Source organism: Pogoniulus pusillus, chromosome 4 (assembly GCF_015220805.1).
Source record: "Pogoniulus pusillus isolate bPogPus1 chromosome 4, bPogPus1.pri, whole genome shotgun sequence".
NCBI lineage: Eukaryota > Metazoa > Chordata > Aves > Piciformes > Lybiidae > Pogoniulus > Pogoniulus pusillus.
This window is the reverse complement of record NC_087267.1, coordinates 45,276,968-45,299,447: the sequence shown is the minus strand read 5'-3', so window position 1 is coordinate 45,299,447 and position 22,480 is coordinate 45,276,968. Positions and strand designations below refer to the sequence as shown.

The 22,480-nt window shown below is 47.6% G+C and overlaps 1 protein-coding gene across 9 annotated transcripts in view; it reads left to right on the top strand.

Annotated features, from left to right (window-relative positions):
- The window catches only part of PLXNA4 (plexin A4), a 611,173-nt gene that overhangs the window by 39,995 nt on the left and 548,698 nt on the right, over window positions 1–22,480 (top strand). The window contains exon 1 of one of the 9 annotated variants that reach the window (XM_064142727.1): window positions 22,173–22,437. The exons of the other annotated variants lie outside the window; for them this stretch is intronic. The gene's annotated coding sequence lies outside the window, so the exon portion shown is untranslated. Of the gene's footprint in view, window positions 1–22,172; window positions 22,438–22,480 lie in introns of those variants that run through there. 9 annotated transcript variants of the gene reach the window in all.

Here is a 22,480-nt window from a genome sequence, read left to right as displayed (position 1 = left end):
CTTGATTTAGCCACTTGATGCCTCACTTTGCTCATGGCTGAGCTGAGGAAGGTGTCACTTTCTGACCTCCCCAAGCATGCTGTTTGCTGATGAACTAAGTCAAGATGCCTTGAGATCTTTAGGAGGAATTCCCATGTTGTAGTTACTTCACTGTGGAGTCCATTAGGGGTGAAACCACATTTACTTGTAGTTTTGACTCAGACCTAAACCAAAGCAGGACCTAGATAATACCAACAACTTGTGCTGGTGCAATTTTATATCCCTGGGCTGGTGTTGATGGAGGATTTGTTCAGGGAGCTTTGTGAAGCTGGAGCTTCATTTCTTCTAGGGCTGAGAAGCATTGATCATTAACCATCCAAGTCCAGTTTCCAGTCAGCTCTGAGATGCATCAGCACTGAAAAATTAAGACCTTGGGTGCAGATCAAGGATTAAATGCAGTGAGATTTAAGGGCAGGATTAGGGAAGAGGCAGGTCCACCTGACCTACAAATGGTCCTCAGAAATTGTCGTAGTTTATTCTGTCAGTTCACTCCAGTGTCGCTGCAGAAATGTACATCAGCACCACCAGCTTTGATACCATGAACAGAAATCAGCCTTACAGCCAGCCCAGCACCCAGGCTGCTGTAATAACTGCTTCTCTGGGCTTTGATTTCCTCCCTTAATTAGCTCTTTCAAGTGAGAGGCAAGTTCAAGTCTGAGCAAAGGGAATACACAGACACACCACAGCCCTCTCCTACTTCATAATCTCAAGGGAGCTGGGGCCTGGGATGTGGGATTGCTCCAGCTCAAGCTTCTGTTGCTGGGGGATTCCTGATGCAGGCCAAGGACAGACCAAGAGGAAGCAGATGGAAATCTCACTTCAGGGAGACTGGTCCTGCCTTGCTCTGTCCTAATTCCTCCTTACACCTTTGCCCTCAGCATCATTACCTCGCTTTGCTCTGCTCTTATACTCCCACACCAAACACACGAGAGGGACAAGTCCTTTGTTTTAATTTGGATCTCCTCTGCCCAGACCTGCAAGGCTCTCTATGGAGCTCCTTTATCTTTCTGCCTAGACCTTCTGCCTAGACCTGCAAAGCTCCCTGTGGAGGTCCCTAGACCTTCTGCCCAGACTTGCAAAGTTTCCTGTGGCACAGGGAGAAAGGCTGTGCCCAAGCCTAACTCTGATTTTCTTCTTAAGCCTCAAGGCCTCTGCACATTCAAAGAGCAGCCTTTAGATTTAATCTGGGAGCTTCCCACTGGAGTTTCTTTCCTGTGTTGTTAAGCCTTACCATGCATTTGCAGATCTGCTCTGCTTGCACTCCACGTTAAGGTCTGCAATGCTGCACTTCTCAAACCGGGAGGTTGGAAGCCTCTCAGCCCTCTGGCTTTTGTGGCTTTAGCCAGGAGCAATGAGGCCAACAGCTTTCTTGTGCCACTTGGATTGAGTCTAAGACTAAGAAGACATATTTCAGGCTGCACAGGGAGGGACAGGACTGGAGAGGTTAGAGTGAGGACAAAAAGGGACTGAGCAACACAGCAGGGAAAACTGTGACCTGGACAAGCGTGAGAAGTGGGCTTGTGTGAACTTCACCAGGAAAACAAGCCCAAGTCCAAGGTCCTGTACCTCAGTCAGGGCAGTTCCCATCAATGCAGGATGAGGAATGGAGGAATTGGGAGCAGCCCTGTGGAGAAAGAACTGAGGGTGCTGGTGGATGAGAAGCTGGACATGAGCCATCACTGTGTGTCCACGTCCTGGACTGCAATCCCAGCAGTGCAGGCAGCAGGTGGAGGGAGGGCATTCTGCCCCTCTGTTTCACTCTGCTGAGACTCCATCTGGAGTGCTCAGCACAGGAGATATGGACATGTTGGAGTGGGACCAGAGGAGGCCACAAAAATTATGTGGGGTCTGGAAGCCCTTTGCTGTGAGACTAGGCTAAGAGAATTGGGGTTGTTCAGCTTGGAGAAAGGAAAGCTCCAAGGAGACCTTATAACAGTCTTGAATGCTTAAGGGGGTCTACAGGGAAGAGAGGGACAGACTTTTTAGCAGGGTCTTTTGTGACACGGCAAGGGGTCATGGTTTTAAACTCAGAGAGAGATTTAGACTAGATCTAAGGAAGAAATGTTTTACAATAAGGGTAGTGAAACACTGGCCCAGGTTGCCCAGATAATGGTACATGCACCACCACTGGAGACATTTCAGAATGCTGTTTGAGGCTCTGACCTGTGCTAGTTGAAGATGTCCCTGCTTGCTGCAAGGGTTTTTTTCTAGATGACCTTGAAACCTTCCAACTTGAAACATTCTGTGATTCCATGGAAAACTGTTAGAGCACCTTGTGACTGCCTGTCTTTGCTGTGAATCAGAGATGCCAATGCTTTCTTGATGGAGAAAGAGCCTGGAGAGCCTCAAATTCAAAACTGGAGCTTGAAAAATGTAACTAAGTGGCCTGTCCTTGCCTTAAATGAGTCTGCTTAGAACTGCTGGCAAGCCCTGCCTGAGATCAGCTGTGCTGCCCGAGGGAAGAGGCATTAGTGACTTGGCTGCTGGAAGGGTTGAAGAGTCCAGCTGCTAAGCCTGGAAAATATTTTGGAGTCTGAATATATGTCTGTGAGGGCCTCATCTCCTTTGCTGCTGTCCTGCTTGCCAGCCATCCACCAGCACTGCTGCTCTGCCTCTTAGCATGTGTATTTGAAGCAGCTCTAAAACCAATTACAAAGCCACCAGTGAGACTTCCCCTGGTTTTGTGTGGATGTCAAATATTTCTCTGCTGGTGCAAATAGAGGCTTAATCTGCCTGTGATTGAGGCTGGACCTGAACTTCAGCTCTGCTGCCCTGCCTTCAGCAGCCGAAATCCTGCATGTGAACAGATAGAGCTGATGTGCCTGGCACTGAGCAAAAGGATAAAGATGAGCTATGGGAAACTCCCACAGAGCATTGCAGAGAAACACTGTTAGAATCATAGAATTATTGAATCATTTAGGTTGGAAAAGACCTTCAAGATCATTGAGTCCAACCATTAACCCTTCTCTACCAAGTCTACCACTAAGTCATATCCCCAGGCAATCACATCTATATGGCTCCCTAAGCATCACATCTCCATGGCTTTTAAGCATGTTCAGGGATGGTGGTCAACCACCTTCCTGGGCAGCCTGTTCCAATGCCTGACAACCCTTTCAGAAGGCATATTCCAGCCCTTCTTTGTGGTATTAATGGTAGAACCATGAATGATGGGGCTGGGCTCACCACACTGTCCTCACATCTTCATGTGTGTTCAGGTCTGGCTTTTGGCAACGTGTATTTTTCTAATAGGGCAATAACTGACTCAAAGAGGACCCACAGGAATGCTTCTGCTTTTACTTTGCTGTAATGATTGCTCAAGGCCACTTCAGGGCAAAAGAAGTCTCTTGGGGACCATTCCCAGCACAGCTTTCCTGACCTGCAACAGACACCCAATTAACAACAGACGTGTGAGGAAGGGTGCACTTGGATAGAGTAGTAGCTTCTCTGGCCAGGCAGCTTTAGAGCTGGAAAAGCTGAAATCTGGTAGGACCTGATGGTTGGACTTGATGATCTCCAGGGTCTTTTCCAACCTTAATGATTCTATGCCCTGACAGAAAGCTATACTGTATGTACTGTGCCATGGTCTAGTTGACTGGATAGGGCTGGGTGCTAGGTTGGCCTGGATGATTTTGGAGGTCTCTTCCAACCTGGTTGATTCTATGATTCTATGATCTTATGGGCAATATGGGGAATGAGGCATTGAGTCTCCAAATGTCTTGTACAGATCCATGTCCTGAAGACTCTCCCTGTTCTGGTTTGCAAATCCAAAGGACAGGGAAACAACCGTGTCATGAGCCTGTGCTTCTTGTGGTGCAGATGTTAGCAGTGGGATAGAAGAACTTCCAGAGTAGAGTAGGAAATATAGAAGTCCAGAGATGAATGAAGGTCCTTACTGTTCATTTCTCCCCTGTTCCTGTGTTATATCTGTCCTCCTATTAATCCTCAGCATGCATCAGGGCAAAATGATAGAGATGGATTTTTGTGTCATAGAATCATAGAATCAGTCAGGGTTGGAAGGGACCACAAGGATCATCTAGTTCCAACCCTCCTGCCATGGGCAGGGACACCCTACCCTAGATCAGCCTGGCCAAAGCCTCATCCAGCCTGGCCTTAAACACCTCCAGGGATGGGGCCTCAACCACCTCCTGCCCACATCTGGGCAGTTGATTTGCAAATCGGTGATGTTCGTTCAGGTAATGCCTCTCTGGTTTTCCTCTCTTCTATTATAAGAGATAATAACTTAAACACTACTCTTGACCTCAAATGCTTACACATTCATATAATCAGAGAAAAATGAGGATAAGGGGGAAAAAAATCTTCTGAGGTCATCTGATTTGCCCTTCTGCACTACTTATAATAGTTCTGACAGATGTTTGTCTCACCTATTCTTAACCTCTGGCAATGCAGATTCCTCTCTCTCCCTTCATGATCTGCCTTTGCTGCTAGGAAGCTTTTCCTCATGTCTAATCTAAATCTCTTTCTGTGATGCAGAAGCCTTTCCTACTTAGCCATGGAGATCACCTTCATCCCCTTTGGTGATCTAGCAAGGGCATTACATGTCACCAAAACATGACAACGTCTGTGGTGCAGCCTGGTGCATCAATGTATGGAGCAGAGACAGTGAGGCTGTACATGCAGGCTGTGGGCAGAAGAAAGGATTGTTCCTGAGGGAGAAAATGATCTTCTTAGAACAGAACTGGGTCTTTGTGTTGGTTCAAGAAGGCTGTGGGTGTAATATCACAAAATCACAGAACCACACAATGGTAGGTGTTGGGATGGCAGATACCATCTACTCCAACACCCCTGCTTAAAGCAGGTTCACCTAAAGCAGGTGGCCCAGGATCAGATTCAGATGTTTATTCATATACAACCTCTCTGAGCAGCCTATTTCAATATTCCATCACCCTCAAAGGGAAGAATTTTTTCCTCATGTTCAGATGGAACTTGTTGTGTTTCAGATTACGCTTGCTGGACTTGGGTGCAGAACTTGTGTTTTATTGGTTTTAATTACTGTGGAATAGGATTAAGTGGGGTATTGGTAGAGAGTAGCTGAAGATGAGCCAGCAGTGTGCCCAAGTGGCCAAGGGAGCCAATGGCATCCTGGCCTGGATCAGGAGCAGTGTGACCAGCAGGACAAGGGAGATTATTCTTGCCCTGTACTCAGCACTGGTCAGGCCACACCTTGAGTGCTGTGTCCAGTTTTGGGCTCCTCAATTCAAGAGAGATGTTGAGGTGCTGGAAGGTGTCCAGAGCAGGGCAGCAAGACTGGTGAGGGGCCTGGAGCACAGCCCTGTGAGGAGAGGCTGAGGGAGCTGGGGGTGTGCAGCCTGCAGAAGAGGAGGCTTAGGGCAGAGCTCATTGCTGTCTGCAATTACCTGAAGGAGACTGCAGCCAGATGGGATTGGTCTCTTCTCCCAGGCAAGCAGCAGCAGAACAAGGGGGCACAGTCTCAAGTTGTGCCAGAGCAGGTCTAGGCTGGGTGTTAGGAGGAAGTTGTTGTCAGAGAGAGTGATTGGCATTGGAATGGGCTGCCCAGGGAGGTGGTGGAGTTGCTGTGTCTGGAGGTGTTCAAGCAAAGCCTGGCTGAGGCACTTAGTGCCATGGTCTGGTTGATTGTTTAGGGCTGTGTGATAGGTTGGACTGGATGATGTTGGAGGTCTCTTCCAGCCTGGTTGATTCTATGATTCTGTGATTAAGTGCATTTTGAAGCCCAGGGATAAGTGCTCTACTGGGATGCTCGGTAGTGGAGACAGGAGAGCCCAAATCTTGGGGAGCAAGCAGGTAAACTCCTGTGTGGGACACACAATGGATGAAAAAGAAGAAGGGATTAAAAACTGACCCCAAAACAGTGTGAGGGTGCCGTGACCTTCTGGGAATGATGTGAGAGGAATGAAGATCTTTGCTGGAGCTTTGGCTTTCAATAAAGTTCCAAATATGATGTCTTGTTGTCATGCAATCCTGGCTGTCAGCTTAAAAGCTGGTTGCAACCCCGAACTGCTGTTCTAGGAGATCCTTACCTCCTCATCAACCTGATCTGCTACACAGCATCACCAGACAGCCTAACAGACTCCAGTCCCTGAAATGAAAAGGTGTCACCTCCATTGCTGCAGCTTTTGTTGGTTACGCAGTGCAAATATCTGTTCAAGATAATCAAAGTGTCTGTCCTCAACTATTGCCTAGCTCCTGCCTTTTGAAAGTATTTTCTTTTCCTTTTGGCAGGAAGTGGAGCTTGACTGTTTAAATTACTGTATTCAAGCTCTTCCTGTTTTTCATGGCAGTGCTGTCACTTGGGGGAGAAAAGAAATGCTTCTCTGAAGCTGACCAGCCAACAAAAGGCCTTGTGCAAAGAGCTGGGCAATATTTTTTCCAACACATTGCTAGCAGAGGGCAGGAAAGGTGGGTATTTGTGACCAGAGTCATTGTCTGACGAGTGACTTGGCTCTAAATGCTTCCTCTGCTTCTGCTGTTTCAAAGCAAACCTCAGCCAGCCATTCCCCAAAATATCTTTGTAGATACCTGAGAGTCTGGCATCTCCTCCACACATCTGTCCCTCCAGCAGACTCTGCTCTCCTGCTTCCTCCTGCATTCCCTGCATCTCCTCTGCCCATCCTAGGTGCTCGATACCCACCAAGTGAGCACTGCTTTATTCATGGGGTTTAGCTGAATGCAGAAGGAGGTTGTGGAGGGCATATTGCTGATTAGTCCTTTCATGGATGGCTGCCAGGAATGTCTGGGCACCAGATGGGTGGACAGGAATTCTGTTTTGGCTGTAGGAGCACCAGGATGAATGCTGCTTGGTCCATGGACTCTCCTCTGCTCCATGCCACTGGGTTAGGAAGGTACCTTTCTAACTCTGGTGGTAGAGGAGCTTTGTGTATGCTATCAAACAATCAATGGGATTCCTGGCAAAGCCACTGTTGGTGATTTCTCTATGAACAGCCTATTTCATGATTTCCCTCATTTCCTCAGGATTTTCATTTCTCACCACTGGTGTAAGCAGGAATCACATCCCACAGAATACCCCCGAGATGCTAAGATGGGGAGCAGCATCACCTCTGTTTTACAGGCACTGTAAAACATGACTTGTAGCACAACTGAAGCTCAGGGGGTCCTGGATCTTAGTGCTGTGCCCAATGTTCCCAACTATTGAAGGAAGAGGGAATATGAGTTTTCCTATTGTGTTCCTCTCTAACATGAGGGGTTTAGAAAGAAAGACATAGGCTGAAGTGCTAGAAAAAAAGAAAGGAAGCACTTTATAAAATGCAAAGCAGGAATTGTCATCTCTGTCTGTCCTTGCCCTTATTGTTTGGAGAACATGTCTCATGAGGAATGGCTGAGAGAGCTGGAATTGTTTATTCTGGAGACAAGGAGGCTGAGCAGAGACCTTATTGCTCTCTTATTGCTACAACCTCAAAAGAGGTTGTAGTGAGGTGGATGTTGGTCTCTTCTCCCTATTAGCAAGTGATAGCATGAGAGGAAAAGGCCTCAAGTTGCACTAGGGGAGGTTTAGGTTGGATATTAGGAAGAATTTGTTGAAAGAGTGGTCTGCAATAAGGTCCAAGGATGTTGACTCCACCACCTCCTGGACAGCCCATTCCAATGTCTACAACCACCTCAAAAGAGGTTGTAGTGAGGTGGATGTTGGTCTCTTCTCCCTACTAGAAAGCGATAGGATGAGAGGAAAAGGCCTCAAGTTGCACCAGGGGAGGTTGAGGTTGGATATTAGGAAGAATTTATTGAAAGAGTGGTCTGCAATAAGGACCAAGGATGTTGACTCCACCACCTCCTGGACAGCCCATTCCAACGTTTACAAGCACCTCAAAAGAGGTTGTAGTGAGATGGATGTTGGTCTCTTCTCTCTACTAGCAAGTGATGGGATGAGAGGAAAAGGCCTCAAGTTGCACCAGGGGAGGTTTAGGTTGGATATTAGCAAGAATGTATTGGAAGAATGATCAGGCATTAGGGTTGCAGGCATTGGAATGGGCTGTCCAGGAGGTGGTGGAGTCAGCACCCCTGGAGGTGCTCAAAAACCATGTAGACAGAGCCCTTCAGGACATGTTTGAGTGGGGATGATGGTAGCAGGTTGATGATTGGACTTGTCAGTCTTGGAGATCTTTTCCAATCCTAATGATTCTATAAAGAGAAAAATTGGGGTGAAAGGAAGCACTAACCCTTGCTTAGCCTTTGGGAAGAGGTCTGTGTGATACTGCTGCTCTGACCTTTGGCACACACAGCTCCTGCTCATTTCTCCTGGCTGGATTGGCTGGGATATGAGCCTGCCCTTTCCCAGGGAAATGACTCAGTCACAGGTATGAGGTATTGGTTTCATAAGACCTCGTAGTGCCACGGCATACCACTCGAGCTACCCTAAGTAAACCCCTGAGAGGGTCAATTACTCAGTAGGTCATTTTGTTCATCTCCACTGGACAGACCATGCACAAGAATTCTGTGCACATATCTGTACTCCAAATTATCACAGAGTCATAGAATACTTTGGGTTAGAAGGGACATTTAAAAGTCATCCAGTCCAACCCCCCTGCAATGAGCAGGGATATCTTCAACCACATCAGGTTGCTCAGAGCCTCAGACAACCTGACCTTCAATGTTTCCAGGGATGAGGCAACTACCACCTGGGTCAGGATCTCACCAGAAAAGATCCAGTCTGAATCTCCCCTCTTTATGTTGCAAAATATCACCCCTTGTCCTGTCACAATAGGCCCTACTCAGAAGTCTGTCCCCATCTTTATTATAGTCTCTTGTAAGTAGTGACAGGCTGTGATAAGGTCTCTCTGGAGCCTTCTCTTTGCCAGGTTGAACAACCCCAACTCTCTCAGCCTGTCCTCACAGCACAGGGATTCAAGCTCTTGTATCATTGCTATGGTCTCCTGGTGACTCCAGCATGAGGGTGGTGTCTCTCCTGTGCTGAGGCTCCAGAGCTGGACCTAGCACTGCAGGTGGAATCTCAGCAGAGCAGAGGGACAGAATCCTCTCCTTCCACCTGCTGCTCATGCTGCTTTGGATGCAGCCCAGCATACAGTTGGCTTCTGGGCACATTCCTGGCTCACATCCAGCTTTTCATCCATACAGGCTCATGTTTCTAATCCAAAGGGCTCATGGTCAGTTGAGGTCATTTCTTGGTCAGCTTTTAACAGTGCTTGCTTCTTCCTCTGAAGATGCAAATAAGAGCAGACTCCAAAAAAGACACAGTGCAGTCTGTGCAGAGGCAGTAGCCTCAGAAATACAGGAATGTCTCTCTGGGAATGCTCACTGGAGACTGAGAGACGGAGCAAACAGGCTGATTGCTGCCAGATCTCTATTTGTATAATTGGTCACATAAGTTTGTGTTGGATGGGAGCGTGTGTGCATGTGTGGGGAGCATGTTGTTGGAGGGACTTGCTGAGCCCAGCAACTCTGATAAGAGGTGACAAGCATCCTTTTGCTGATGTTGGGAGCTGGAGTGCATGGAGAACTTAACTGGGGGAGGGGGGGCAATTTGGGTAGGGTTCTGGCTTAGGGTTTCTCTAGGATTTTCAGTTCTCCCCCAGGCACCTTCCTACTCCTCATTTCTCCATCTCCAGAAGGCCTGACTATCATTTCCCCTGCAAAGATGGCTGTGCTTCAGGATGAAAGGAACTTTGTCTGAAAAGAATGCCATATTATCTTGCTTCATGAGACAGTCTAGGTGAGAACAGGGACCAGCAGCACAGCTGGTATTTCTCATGGTTATCATCAGTGGTGGAAGTGATCAGAGATGTCTGAAGCTCTTCAAGCTAATGGAGATAAGCTGAGTTTAAATCTCCACTACGCCAAGCAAGGTCCTGCCCTCTTTGTAACTGGAATTATGAAAGTCTCCCCACCTCTTCCTCTGTGAGGCAATCAGCTGGCTCATTAGCTAATTAGCACTAATTATTTGATTAGCAAACTTAGAGTTCATGCTAAGGACATGACAATTGGAGTCCAATGGGGTTGCAGGAACAAGATGCTCCTGGCTTTTCCATTGATGTACATGTCTCTGGCTAAGCACTGCTGGGTGAGCATTGCAGGACTTCTCCAGCATCTGCATGAGTTCTTAGTTCAGCCTGGGTATAGCTGCTGGCAACATCCTGGTCATCTGGATGTGCTGAAAATCCCACTGCTTACTCAAGTGGGCATGTGTGTGCTAATCAGTGAGAGCTGCTTTGCATCAGCTTCCTCTCTACTGTTAACCAGCAGGGATGAGGACACTTCCCTGCCTCTGTAAAGTGCTCTGTACTCCAGGCAGAAAAAAATAAAAAGGAGCTTTGGACAGCCCAGGGGAGAGAAAAACAAAAACTCTTAAGCATATCCATCAGCTGAAGATTGCACTTAAGGGCTGTAAACCAGAGCCTAATTGCATGGTGAAGATGATTGTGTTCGAGATATTAAGTTTGTTCCTCTGTGTTAGACACCTGTCTTGAAAGGATACTTCCAGATCAGTGTGCATGCAGAAGTAATGCTGGGGGTAATTAATGACATTCTCATTGCACTGGTACCCTCTCCTTCCCAAATCCTCATATTTGTCCTGGGGCAGAACAACCAAAAAAGCATGCCTGGAAACAACCTTCTTCTTATGCCTTTAAGTGGCTGTGTGCCAAACTCATACTATTCTCTCCCAGCTCCTCGTCATCTGATTGACCCCACTCACACAAAATGTTCATTGAGGCCAGAGCAAGGCCCAAGGCTGCTAAGTTGCTGTTGTGTCTGAGATATTTCAGGCACAGCTCCCTCCCCCACCATCAGTCCCATCCTTAGACTGCATTGGCTCTGCCTGAGCAGCTCAGCATCTCTCAGCATCAGCCCCAGGTCTTGGTGGTCCTCCAGTAGCTGCTTCAGCAGGTGAGCAAAGTGCCAGCTTCTCCATCACTGCTCGTGCCATTTGTCTGTGCTTCTTGCCACATGGACAGTTAGATTTGTTTCTGGGGACTGATTGTTGCTGCTTCTCCTGCCAGTGAGCCAGGCTGTTTTCTTTTGTGGTCGAGCTCTGCAGTCGCCTGTGGTTCAGCCTTGCATTTTTGGAGGGCTCCATATAATCTCCTCACATTCTCTTCCATGCTGGGAGATAACTACTTTTGCAAACCTGACCTCGTATTGCCTCACCAGGAGGTTGCCTTGGAGGCCAATGGAATTGCTTGCACAACACTTGAGGTATTTTTTTTCTCAAGCAGCAGCAAAATCCAGCTGTCCTGGAAGAGCCATAAGCAAAGTGACTCCAGCTCCCATCACGAGCCTGATGCTATTTAAAGCACCTCCGGGCTTGGGGCAGCTGAGTATGGGAGTTGGTACAATAACCATCTTGTTGAGGAGGGGGTCGAGGGTATGCTGGGTTCAGCATCATGCTCCATGGACCCTTTTCTCTTGGCTGCTAGAAGTGTAGCTGTTGGGGTGAAAAACAGTGCAAGGTCTTAGTGCTGGGAGAACCAGTGAAGCCTGGTTAGCCTCTGGGAATGATCTGCTGCACATAGCTGTTTCTTTTGTGTTCCAACACACACAAGAGAAGACTTTTTTCTCTCTTTTTTTTTTCTTCCCCTGAAAAAAGCATGTTTCTCTATGTGTCCAAATTCCATGGAAAGGTGGATTTAAGAAAGGGATCTGGGGGTACTGGTAGGTAGTAGCTGAACATGAGCCAGCAATGTGCCCAGGTAGCCAAGAGAGCCAATGGCATCCTGGCCTGCATCAGGAGCAGTGTGGCCATCAGGACAAGGGAGGTTATTCTGCCTCTGTACTCAACACTGGTCAGGCCACACCTTGAGTGCTGTGTCCAGTTCTGGGCTCCTTAATTCAAGAGAGATGTTGAGGTGCTGGGAGGTGTCCAGAGAAGGGTGACGAAGCTGGTGAGGGTCCTGGAGCACAAACCCTCTGAGGAGAGGCTGAGGGAGCTGGGGGTGTGCAGCCTGCAGAAGAGGAGGCTCAGGGCTGACCTTATTGCTGTCTAAAACTGCCTGAAGGGAGGTTGTAGCCAGGTGGGGTTGGTCTCTTCTCCCAGGCAAGCAGCAACAGAAGAAGGGGACACAGTCTCAAGTTGTGCCAGGGGAGGTCTAGGCTGGATGTTAGGAGGAAGTTGTTATCCGAGAGAGTGATTGGCATTGGAATGGGCTGCCCAGGGAGGTGGTGGAGTCACCATCCCTGGAGATGTTGAAGCCAAGCCTGGCTGAGGCACTTAGTGCCATGGTCTGGTTGACTGGATAGGGCTGGGTGCTAGGTTGGCCTGGATGATCTTGGAGTTCTCTTCCAGCCTGATTGATTCTGATTCTATGATTTAATAGCCACAGTGGTCTTAGGTTGATGATTGGACTTGATCATCTTAGAGGTCTTTTCCAACCCAAACAGTTCAGTGTTTCTACACACATGCAGTTGTACCACAGAAACACAGAGAGATGTCTCCATGCAGTATTGGAGCTGGCATAGCTGACAGAGCATGTGGGTGACATAGATCAGTAGGAACAACATGGTATTTTGCCTGTTTCAATGTCATTACCCTGTCTCTGTCAGTGTTCCAAAATATAATAGGATTTGTTCAGCTGATTTATCCTGTAAACAAGAGATATTAGCCAGGCATATTTGAAGAGTGGGAGAGGCAAAGCAAGGCAGCGTGCAGAAGGGAGTAATAAAAGTGTGCTGCTCCTAATGAGGGAATGACCCAGCACTTATCAATGGGCTAGGGCTAGTGGTTGTGATCCCACGCCAAGATACACAAGGCTGTGATTGTACTGGTGTCCCTGCTTCTGAGCACTGGCTGCAGCCTGCTGTTTGCCCACTCCTGCTTTCAAATGCAGAGGGAGTTTGAGCTTAAAGGCTTCAACAAATTTATATGTGGCTGACACGTGTGCTCTGAATTCTTCAAGTACTGAGATCTGCACAGATAGAGGCAATAAGTGTGAGAGTTTTCTTTTCAGGGCTTGAGTGATTTAGTTTGTTGTTTAAATTCATACCCAGGCTTCTTTAAATTCATTTTCTATGAGGTGATAGCACCAGACACAACCTGGTTCTCTCTCATACAGATGCTGTTCTCCATGATTCATGGAGAACATGATGCAGGTGTTCTTCATGATGCAGGGTTCTTAGTGATGCAGGTGTTCTTCATGATGCAGGTGTTCTCTCTGATGCAAGGTTCTTAATGGTGCAGGTATTCTTCATGATGCAGGGTTCTTAATGATGCAGGTATTCTTCATGATGCAGGTGTTCTCTCTGATGCAAGGTTCTTAATGATGCAGGTATTCTTCATGATGCAGGTGTTCTCTCTGATACAAGGTTCTTAATGATGCAGGTATTCTTCATGATGCAGGTGTTCTCTCTGATGCAAGGTTCTTAATGATGCAGGTATTCTTCATGATGCAGGTGTTCTCTCTGATACAAGGTTCTTAATGATGCAGGTATTCTTCATGATGCAGGTGTTCTCTCTGATGCAAGGTTCTTAATGGTGCAGGTATTCTTCATGATACAAGGTTCTTAATGATGCAGGTATTCTTCATGATGCAGGTGTTCTCTCTGATGCAAGGTTCTTAATGATGCAGGTATTCTTCATGATGCAGGTGTTCTCTCTGATACAAGGTTCTTAATGATGCAGGTATTCTTCATGATGCAGGTGTTCTCTCTGATGCAAGGTTCTTAATGGTGCAGGTATTCTTCATGATACAAGGTTCTTAATGATGCAGGTATTCTTCATGATGCAGGTGTTCTCTCTGATGCAAGGTTCTTAATGATGCAGGTATTCTTCATGATGCAGGTGTTCTCTCTGATACAAGGTTCTTAATGATGCAGGTATTCTTCATGATGCAGGTGTTCTCTCTGATGCAAGGTTCTTAATGGTGCAGGTATTCTTCATGATACAAGGTTCTTAATGATGCAGGTATTCTTCATGATGCAGGTGTTCTCTCTGATGCAAGGTTCTTAATGGTGCAGGCATTCTTCATGATGCAGGTGTTCTCTCTGATGCAAGGTTCTTAATGATGCAGGCATTCTTCATGATGCAGGTGTTCTCTCTGATACAAGGTTCTTAATGATGCAGGTATTCTCTCTGATGCAGGATAAAATGCAGTAGCTGCTGAGCACTTAGAATCATAGAATCAGCCAGGTTGGAGGAGACCTCCAAGATCATCCAGTCCAACCTAGCACCCATCCTTATCCAGTCATCTAGACCATGGCACTAAGTGCCTCATCCAGTCTTTTCTTGAACACCTCCAGGCATGGTGACTCCAACACCTCCCTGGGCAGCCCATTCCAATGGCAATCACCCTCTCTGGCAACAACTTCCTCCTAACATCCAGCCTAGACCTCCCCTGGCACAACTTGAGACTGTGTCCCCTTCTTCTATTTCTGGGAAGAGACCAAGAGTTGCCTGGGAGAAGAGACCAACTTCTCCTTCTCTCTCTCTGCCTACACAGAAAAGAACCTTTTTACTCAAGATCTCATCTCGCTGGGACTCTCACTCACCACCCCAGATAGAGCAGCAGTGGGGGAAGCCAGTGCTACCGTGTTTCAGGTGCATAACACAGCTTTGCTGCTGGAATATGTCCTTACAGGAGAGCTCTAGTAGCTTATTCGATCAATACTTCACTTTGGAGAAATCCCTAAATGCTTATTTACCAAACAGACCATGGCAGTTTCAAAGGCAGAGTCTCCACACTCAGTAATCTCTTTTTTTTTGGAGGTGTGAAAAATTTTAAGTGAATTTTATAAAGCTCATGGAAAGCAGCAAGCTGGGAGCTACAGAGATTGTATTCCTCCCTTTATCCTTCAGTGCCTCATCCATGCCAATCTCCAGGTCTGGAGTCAGCAAGAGGTAGTTTACAGGATTGCAGAAGAGCACAGCTTCCTTTTACAGTCACTCTTGCTGCTCTTTAGGTCTCATCCATGCTACTTGTTTGTAGTTATAGGAAGTTCCTCCTCTCCCTCTACTCTGCCCTGGTGAGGCCACATATGGAGTGTTGTGCCCAATTCTGGGCTCCCCAATTCAAGAGAGACAGGGAACTACTGGAAAGAGTCCAACAGTGGTTATGAAGATAATGAGGAGATAGGAGCATCTCTCTGAGGAAGACAGGCCGAGAGACCTGGGGCTGTTGAGCCTGGAGAAGAGAAGATCGAGAGGGCATCTTCTTGGTGCTCATGAATATCTAAAGGGCAAGTGTCAAGAGGATAGGGCCAGACTCTTTAGTGGTGCCCAGTGACAGGACAAGGGGCAACAGGCACAAGCTAGAACACAGGAGGTTTCATCTCAACATGAGGAGAAACTTCTTTCCCTTGAGGATGCTGGAGCCATGGAACAGGTTGCACAGAGAGGTTGTGGAGTCCTCTTTTCTGGAGACTTTCAAAACCCCCCTGGACAGGATCCTGTGCAACCTGCTCTGAATGACCCTACTTTAACAGGGCAGTTGGTCTAGATGGTCTTCAGAGGTCTCTTCCAACACCCACCATGCTGCAGTTCTGTAACCGCGCTCCTTGGGGACCTCAAGACTTGCTGTGCTAATGCTGAGATTTGGAGTTGTAACACCAGAATGTTTTGGAGAGGAGGGAAATGACGTATGCAAAAGGGAGATTTGGCTGACACCAGTGGTGTTGGGGATGTGGGGTGTGAAGGCCTCCATAAATGGGAGTGTTTGTACTATCTCGGTCTGACATGCTGCATTGCTGGTAGAGGAACTGTCCCTCTTCCTTGCCCATCTCAGACTCTGATTAAGACACTTGAAATATTGCTGAAGTTGCAATATCCAAGCACAGAAAGTGTAAATATCCCACTGAAAAATACCTTCAGTCTGGTTTGCATCTTGCCTCATTTATCTTGACATAGTGTGACTCTTTCTTCTGGCAGACACTTGGAGGTGAAGCTGACATAGAAGCGGAGGGATACGGTGAGGCTGGTATCAGTATGGCATCTGCCAGGGACATGGATTCATTAACCTGCATCCTTAATTACATCAACTGTAATGATAGGATCATAGAACTATGAAATCATAGCATGACAGAACCATACAGTCAGAGAATCATAGTATGGTTTAGTTTGGAAGGAACCTTTCAAGGTCATTTAGTCAAACACCCCTGCACTGAGCAGAGATGTATTCAAGGAGTTCAGGTTGTTCACAATCCTGCCCAGCCTGGTCTGGAATGTTTCCAGGGATAGGGAATCTACTACCTATATGGGCAACCTGGGCAAGGGTCTCACAACCCACAGTGTGAAAAATTTCTCCCTTAAATCTAGCATGAATATCTCTCTTTTGGCTTTAAACATCACCCCTTGTGTCACAACAGGCCCTGCTGAAAAGTCTGTAGCTGTCTTTCTTACAGTTTAAGTACTGGAAGCCACTTTAAGTACTGGATGGTTTCAGTAAAGTCTTCTCAGTCTTCTTTCCTTCAGGCTGAAAAACCCCAACTCTCTCAGGCCTGTCTTTAGAATCATAAACAGAATCACAGAATCAACCAGGTTGGAAGAGACCTCCAAGATCATCCAGTCCAACCTAGCACCCAGCCCTAAACAATCAACCAGACCATGGCACTAAGTGCCTCAGCCAGGCTTTGCTTCAACACCTCCAGGGACAGTGACTCCTCCACCTCCCTGGGCAGCCCATTCCAATGCCAATCACTCTCTCTGACAACAACTTCCTCCTCACATTCAGGCTAGACCTCCCCTGCCACAGCTTGAGACTGTGTCCCCTTCTTCTGTTGCTGGTCCTGCCTGGGAGAAAAGGCCAACCCCACCTGGCTACAGCCTCCCTTCAGGTACTTGTAGCCAGCAATGAGGTCAGCCCTGAGCCTCCTCTTCTGCAGGCTGCACACCCCCTGCTCCCTCAGCCTCTCCTCACAGGGCTGTGCTCCAGGCCCCTCACCAGCTTTGTCGTCCTTCTCTGGACACCTTCCAGTATCTCAACATCTCTCTTGAATTGAGGGGCCCAGAACTGGACACAGCACTCAAGGTGTGGCCTGACCAGTGTTGAATGCAGGAGCAGAATAACCTCCCTCGTCCTACTGGCCACACTGTTCCTGATGCAGGCCAGGATGCCATTGGCTCTCCTGGCCACCTGGGCACACTGCTGGCTCATGTTCAGCTACTACCTACCAGTACCCCCAGGTCTCTTTTTGCCTGGCTGCTCTTCAGCCACTCTGTCCCCAGCCTGTAGCACTGCTTGGAGTTCTTGTGGCCAGGATAGGGCAAGGACAAGTCTCCTGTTTTTGTGTCCTCTTCTGCCCCAGCTCCAGCAGGTCCATGTCTCTCCTGAACTGAAGATTCCAGAGCTGGTCCCAGCAATTCAAGTTGGATCTTGGCAGAGCAGAGAGACAGAATCCCTTTCATCCACCTGCTGCTGACCAGTCCCATGCCAGTAATAAGGCAAAATGCATGGCAAAAGTGGGAACAAGAGTCTGAGAGTAAGCCACAGGTTGGAAAGCATTTGCAGTTGCTGCTCACTGGAAATACCTGGTCTGCATATCTAGGGCTCTACAGCAGGAAATAAGAAATGAAAACTCAGACTTTGTATTCCTTGAAGTTTGTCATATTGAGGTCTAGAAAAGTTTTAGGGTGTCACTAATCTCTGTCATACACATCTTTGGGCACACTAATTGTTCAGAAAGTCAGGACTCGGAGGATGCTACATTTATAGCAACACTTCTTATTAATAAGCACCCAGCTCTGCTGAGCAAAAGTCATGGAGACTAAAGAAAGCTGCTGGTCTCTGTAAGAAAAGCAGCCTCCTCTTCAGGAAATTGCAGATTTTACGATGTGGAGGTACATGGCATAGACTGTTGGGAAGTCTTACACTCACATAAAGGCAGACACACAAAGTCTGTACTACATTAAGATTCTGCAGACCCTAGGAAACCTGACACCAATCCTTTGACTGCTGTTTAAGCTACAGACTTAATACTCAAATATCTCTAACAGTTTTTGTCAATCTGATTAACTTTCCCCCCACTCTTCACATGGCCAGGAGGTCAAGAGAGGTGATTCTACATGTCTGCTCTGCTCTGGTGAGACCTCACCTGAAGTACTGTGTCTGGCTCTGGAGCCCTTAATACAGAAAGGATATCAACTTGCTGTAGCAGGTCCAGAGGAAAGCCACAAAGTTTATCAAAGGGCTGGAGCACCTCTACCAGAAAGAAATAGGCTGAAAGAGTTGGGGTTGTTCAGCCTGGAGAAGTGAAGGCTCAAGGGATACCTTACAGCAGCAGTCCAATATCTACAAGAAACCTGGGGAGGGACTGTTTAGAGGGCTTGTAGTGATAGGATGAGGGTCAGTTGTTTTAAACTAGAGCAGGGTAGATTTAGGTTGGACATTAGGAAGAAGTTATATACAATGAGAGTTCTGGAACATTAAAACAGGTTGCCCAGAGAAGTGGTGGAGGTCCCATCACTGGAAACATTCAAGGTGTAACTTGATGGGGCCCTGAGCAACCCAATCTAGATGGATTCAAGGCAACAAAGCTGGTGAAAAGTCTGGAACACAGCCCTGTGAGGAGAGGCTGAGGGAGCTGGGGTTGTTCAGCCTGCAGAAGAGGATACTCAGGGCTGACCTCACTGCATGCTCTACAAGCATGTGAAGGAAGGCTGTAGCCAGGTGGGGATTGATCTCTTCTCCCAGGCAAGCAGCAACAAAGGAAGGGGACACAGTCTCAAGCTGTGGCAGGGGAGGTCTAGGCTGGATGTTAGGAGGAAGTTGTTGTCAGAGAGAGTGATTGGCATTGGAATGGGCTGCCCAGGGAGGTGGTGGAGTCTCTGTCCCTGGAGATGTTCAAGCCAAGCCTGGCTGAGGCACTTAGTGCCATGGACTAGTTGACTGGCTAAGGCTGGGTGCTAGGTTGGACTGGATGATGTTGGAGTTCTCCTCCAACCTGGTTGATTCTATGATTCTAAGTCCCTGCTTACTGCAGGGAGGTTGGATGTGATGGCCTTCAAGGGTCTCTTCCAACCTGATGCATTCTGTGATTCTGTGAATTCTTCCATTCCTGAACTATATTTGAATGGAAAGCTCTTAGCATAGTGGGTGCTATTTCCCCCTAACTGCTAAAGTTACTGTCACTACACTATTTTTTGCATATGGTGACATCTAATTGCATGGTAACCACTGGTGTGGTTGCACAAGTGAAAAGCAGTGTGCAATTATAATATATTTCAAAACATTGTCTCTCCATTATATCACAGAACACCCCAGGGAGATGCCTTTGGGTATTTCTGTATCTCCTCAGGCTGCAGGCTAACTGCTGAAGAGTGGGTTGGTTGGTGATCTCTGCTGTCTTTGGTGGCCCAAGGTTCCCATCATTTCATCCACAGAATTGCCCTGTGGCTTTGAACTGCAGATGAAAAAGTGGCTGACGTGCCATCAGGCTGTGTGGCTATTCAGTGTGACCTGGACAGGCTGGAGAGTTGAGTGAGCAGAAACCTAATGAAATTCAACAGAGGCAAGTGTAGAGGTCTGCAACTGGGGAGGAATAACCCCCTGCACCAGCGCTGGTTGGCTTTCCTAGGAAGCATTAAGAAGAGTGTCACCAGCAGGTCAAGGAAGGTTTTCCTTCCCCTCTGCTCTGCCCTAGTGAGGCCTCATTGGGAATGGTGCTACTCAGCTGAAGAAGGACAAGGAACTACCAGAGAGAGTCTAGTGGAGAGCCACTAGGATGATGAGAGGATTGGGACATCTACCTTATGAGGAAAGACTGAGAGAGCTGGGGCTGTTTAGGCTGGAAAAGACCAGCCTTAAGGGATTTTATAAAGGCAGATAAATGTCTAAAGGGTCATGAGGATGGGGATGGGTTTTTCTCAGTGGTGCCCAGTGATAGATGAAGAGGCAACAGGTACAAAATAGACCACAGGAGGTTTCACTTGAACTTAAGGGAAAAACTTCCTTCCTCTGAGGAGCACTGGAGCAGGCTGCCCAGAAAGGTTGCGGAGTCTCATTCTCTGGACACTCAAAACCTACTTGGACAAGTTCCTGTGTAACCTGATCTAGGTGTATCTGCATTTGCAGGGGTATTGGATTAGATCATCCCTGGAGGTTTCCTCCAGCCCCAGCATTCTGTAACTCTGTGCAGTTCCTTGTGGTGGATTTTCTCTCTAAAGTTTTAAGTATCTTACTGAGTAGGATATACACCTGCCCTCACTCTCACGGTCCTTGCTGTCAGGAAGCAAAGATCTAGCAGACAGGTGATGGAAAAGACCTTGGATATCTCATTGCAAAGACTCAGAACTCCAAGCAGTGCTACAGGCGGGGGACAAAGTGGCTGGAGAGCAGCCAGGCAGAGAGAGAGACCTGGGGGTGCTGGTAGGTAGTAGCTGAACATGAACCAGCAGTGTGCCCAGGTGGCCAGGAGAGCCAATGGCATCCTGGCCTGCATCAGGAACAGTGTGGCCAGTAGGACAAGGCAGGTACTGTACTCAGCACTGGACAGGCCACACCTTGAGCCCTGTGTCCAGTTCTGGGCTCCTTAGTTCAAGAGAGATGTTGAGATACTGGAACATGTCCAGAGAAGGGCAACAAAGCTGGCAATGAAGTGGGAGCACAGCCCTGTGAGGAGAGGCTGAGGGAGCTGGAGGTGTGCAGCCTGGAGAAGAGGAGGCTCAGGGCTGACCTCACTGCTGTCTGCAACTCCCTGAAGGGAGCTAGATGTCCTTTGAGGTCCTTTCCAGCTCACAGCATTCTGTGATTCCGTGGGCTGATGAGCTGACTGCAGTCCAGCACCTCAACTGCAAGGTCCTCCTTCCCTTCCAAAAGTCACCTACAAATTGTGCTGTGAATTTTTGGGTTTAAACTAGATTTTTTTTTCTTTGCTTTAGAATTGCTGATCCTATTTCTACCTTGTTAGAGCTTCCCTTTGCTCCTCCTTGATATCCCAACTGGTATGGCAGCAGCAGTGTTGCAAGCAGAGTGAATTCATGTCCTCACCTTTGCTTTCATTCTGCAAAGTCGTTAAGGTGAAATTGCCAAGCAGAGAAGCTCCAGAGACTTTAACGTGGCTACTTTATATTGCTGCTAGGAGTGTCTGGAATTGAAAATAAACCTGTGCTTGCAACTCCTGACCCTTCCATCATAAATCCAAACTTCCTTATGTGCTGAAGAAGATGACTGAATCTCTCTCTGTCTTTCCAAAGGCATGCATGCAGCTGAGAGCCACAGCTGCACAGAAGCTGGGTGATGTTTATTGGTAGGCTTTTGCTTGCTGGCATGTTTTTTTTCTTTCTTTGCAATAATAACCCAAGTATGTTCAATGGAAATAGTTTTAAGGTGGTGTGTGGCTTGCTGGCCTTGGGGGATGGTTGTGCACATTGCACATCACAACTCTGTGACTGCTTTTCTGGCAGCCGTGAAGCAGCATGAGTGAACATCGTGGCTTTATCTGCCCTGATACTACACTTTGAGTGTCCCAGAGGAGAGGGTGTGCTGTGATGATCCTAGAGCTCATCTGAACTGTGTCACTTAAGAGAAAGTGCTCATTTCACTCTGCTGCTTGGATCATAGAATGGTTTGGGTTAGAAGACACATTGAAAGGTCATTTATAGTTCAGTGTTCCTGCAGTGAGCAGGGACATCTTCAACTACATCAGGCTGTTCAGAGGCCCAAACAACCTGACCTAGAATGTTTCCAGGGACTGGGAATCTACCACATCTCCAGGCCAGTGCCACCCTCACTGTAAAAAATGCCTTTCTTCTATATACTCTAATTTTCCCTTATTTTAGTTGCAAGCCATTATCTCTTGTGCTATCACTACAGACCCTGCTAAAAACTCTGTCCTATCTTTCTTGTGAGTCCTTCTGTAAATAACCTGAGGGAAACGAGATTAAATGAATGGGTTTAAATGTAGTTTTGTGTCTGCATGAGGGAAAACTGGGAGCTCAGCCCCGTTAAGGGTGGCTTGGCTTTGAGTTCAGGTGGAGATGAAGGAGAAGCTAAGCTGCGACAGCTGCTGTAATTAAGCCTCAGCCGTTGGAACACGTGCTGCAGGTCAGCCACAGGTGCTTTCAATTGGTCTGCTGATTGCTGGGTCTATACCTGAGGCTCTGGCACGAGAAGGAGAGCATTTTCTGGCTGCAGGAGCTTTGGTGTGTGTCGGTGGTGACCACAGACTGGTAGTTGCTGTATTCTTTTGGCCGTCCGGGGACAGAGCTGCCAGGAGAGCAAATACAAACGCCTTGTGCTTCTTTGCCGAGGAAGAGAGACAGCTCCGGCGTGAGATTTGGGGTTCTGGGTCATCCAGGAGGGCAGACCAGGGGATTCCATGGATCCTTTTTAGCCTCCATGTGCTTCAGATGGAGTAGTTGCTTTCGGCAGGGATGTGTGTGGAAGATTGTGCCACACCGAGGAGGATGTTTTGCACTGTGCCAGCTCTGCTTGACTGCTATGGTTTCACTGCTCGTTGGAGTAATTGCTTGTTGCTTGAGATGGAGCCTCACATGCTGCATTCTAGGTAAGATATCTGTTAGTACTGTTAAGCTTTTCATCTTGGTGGT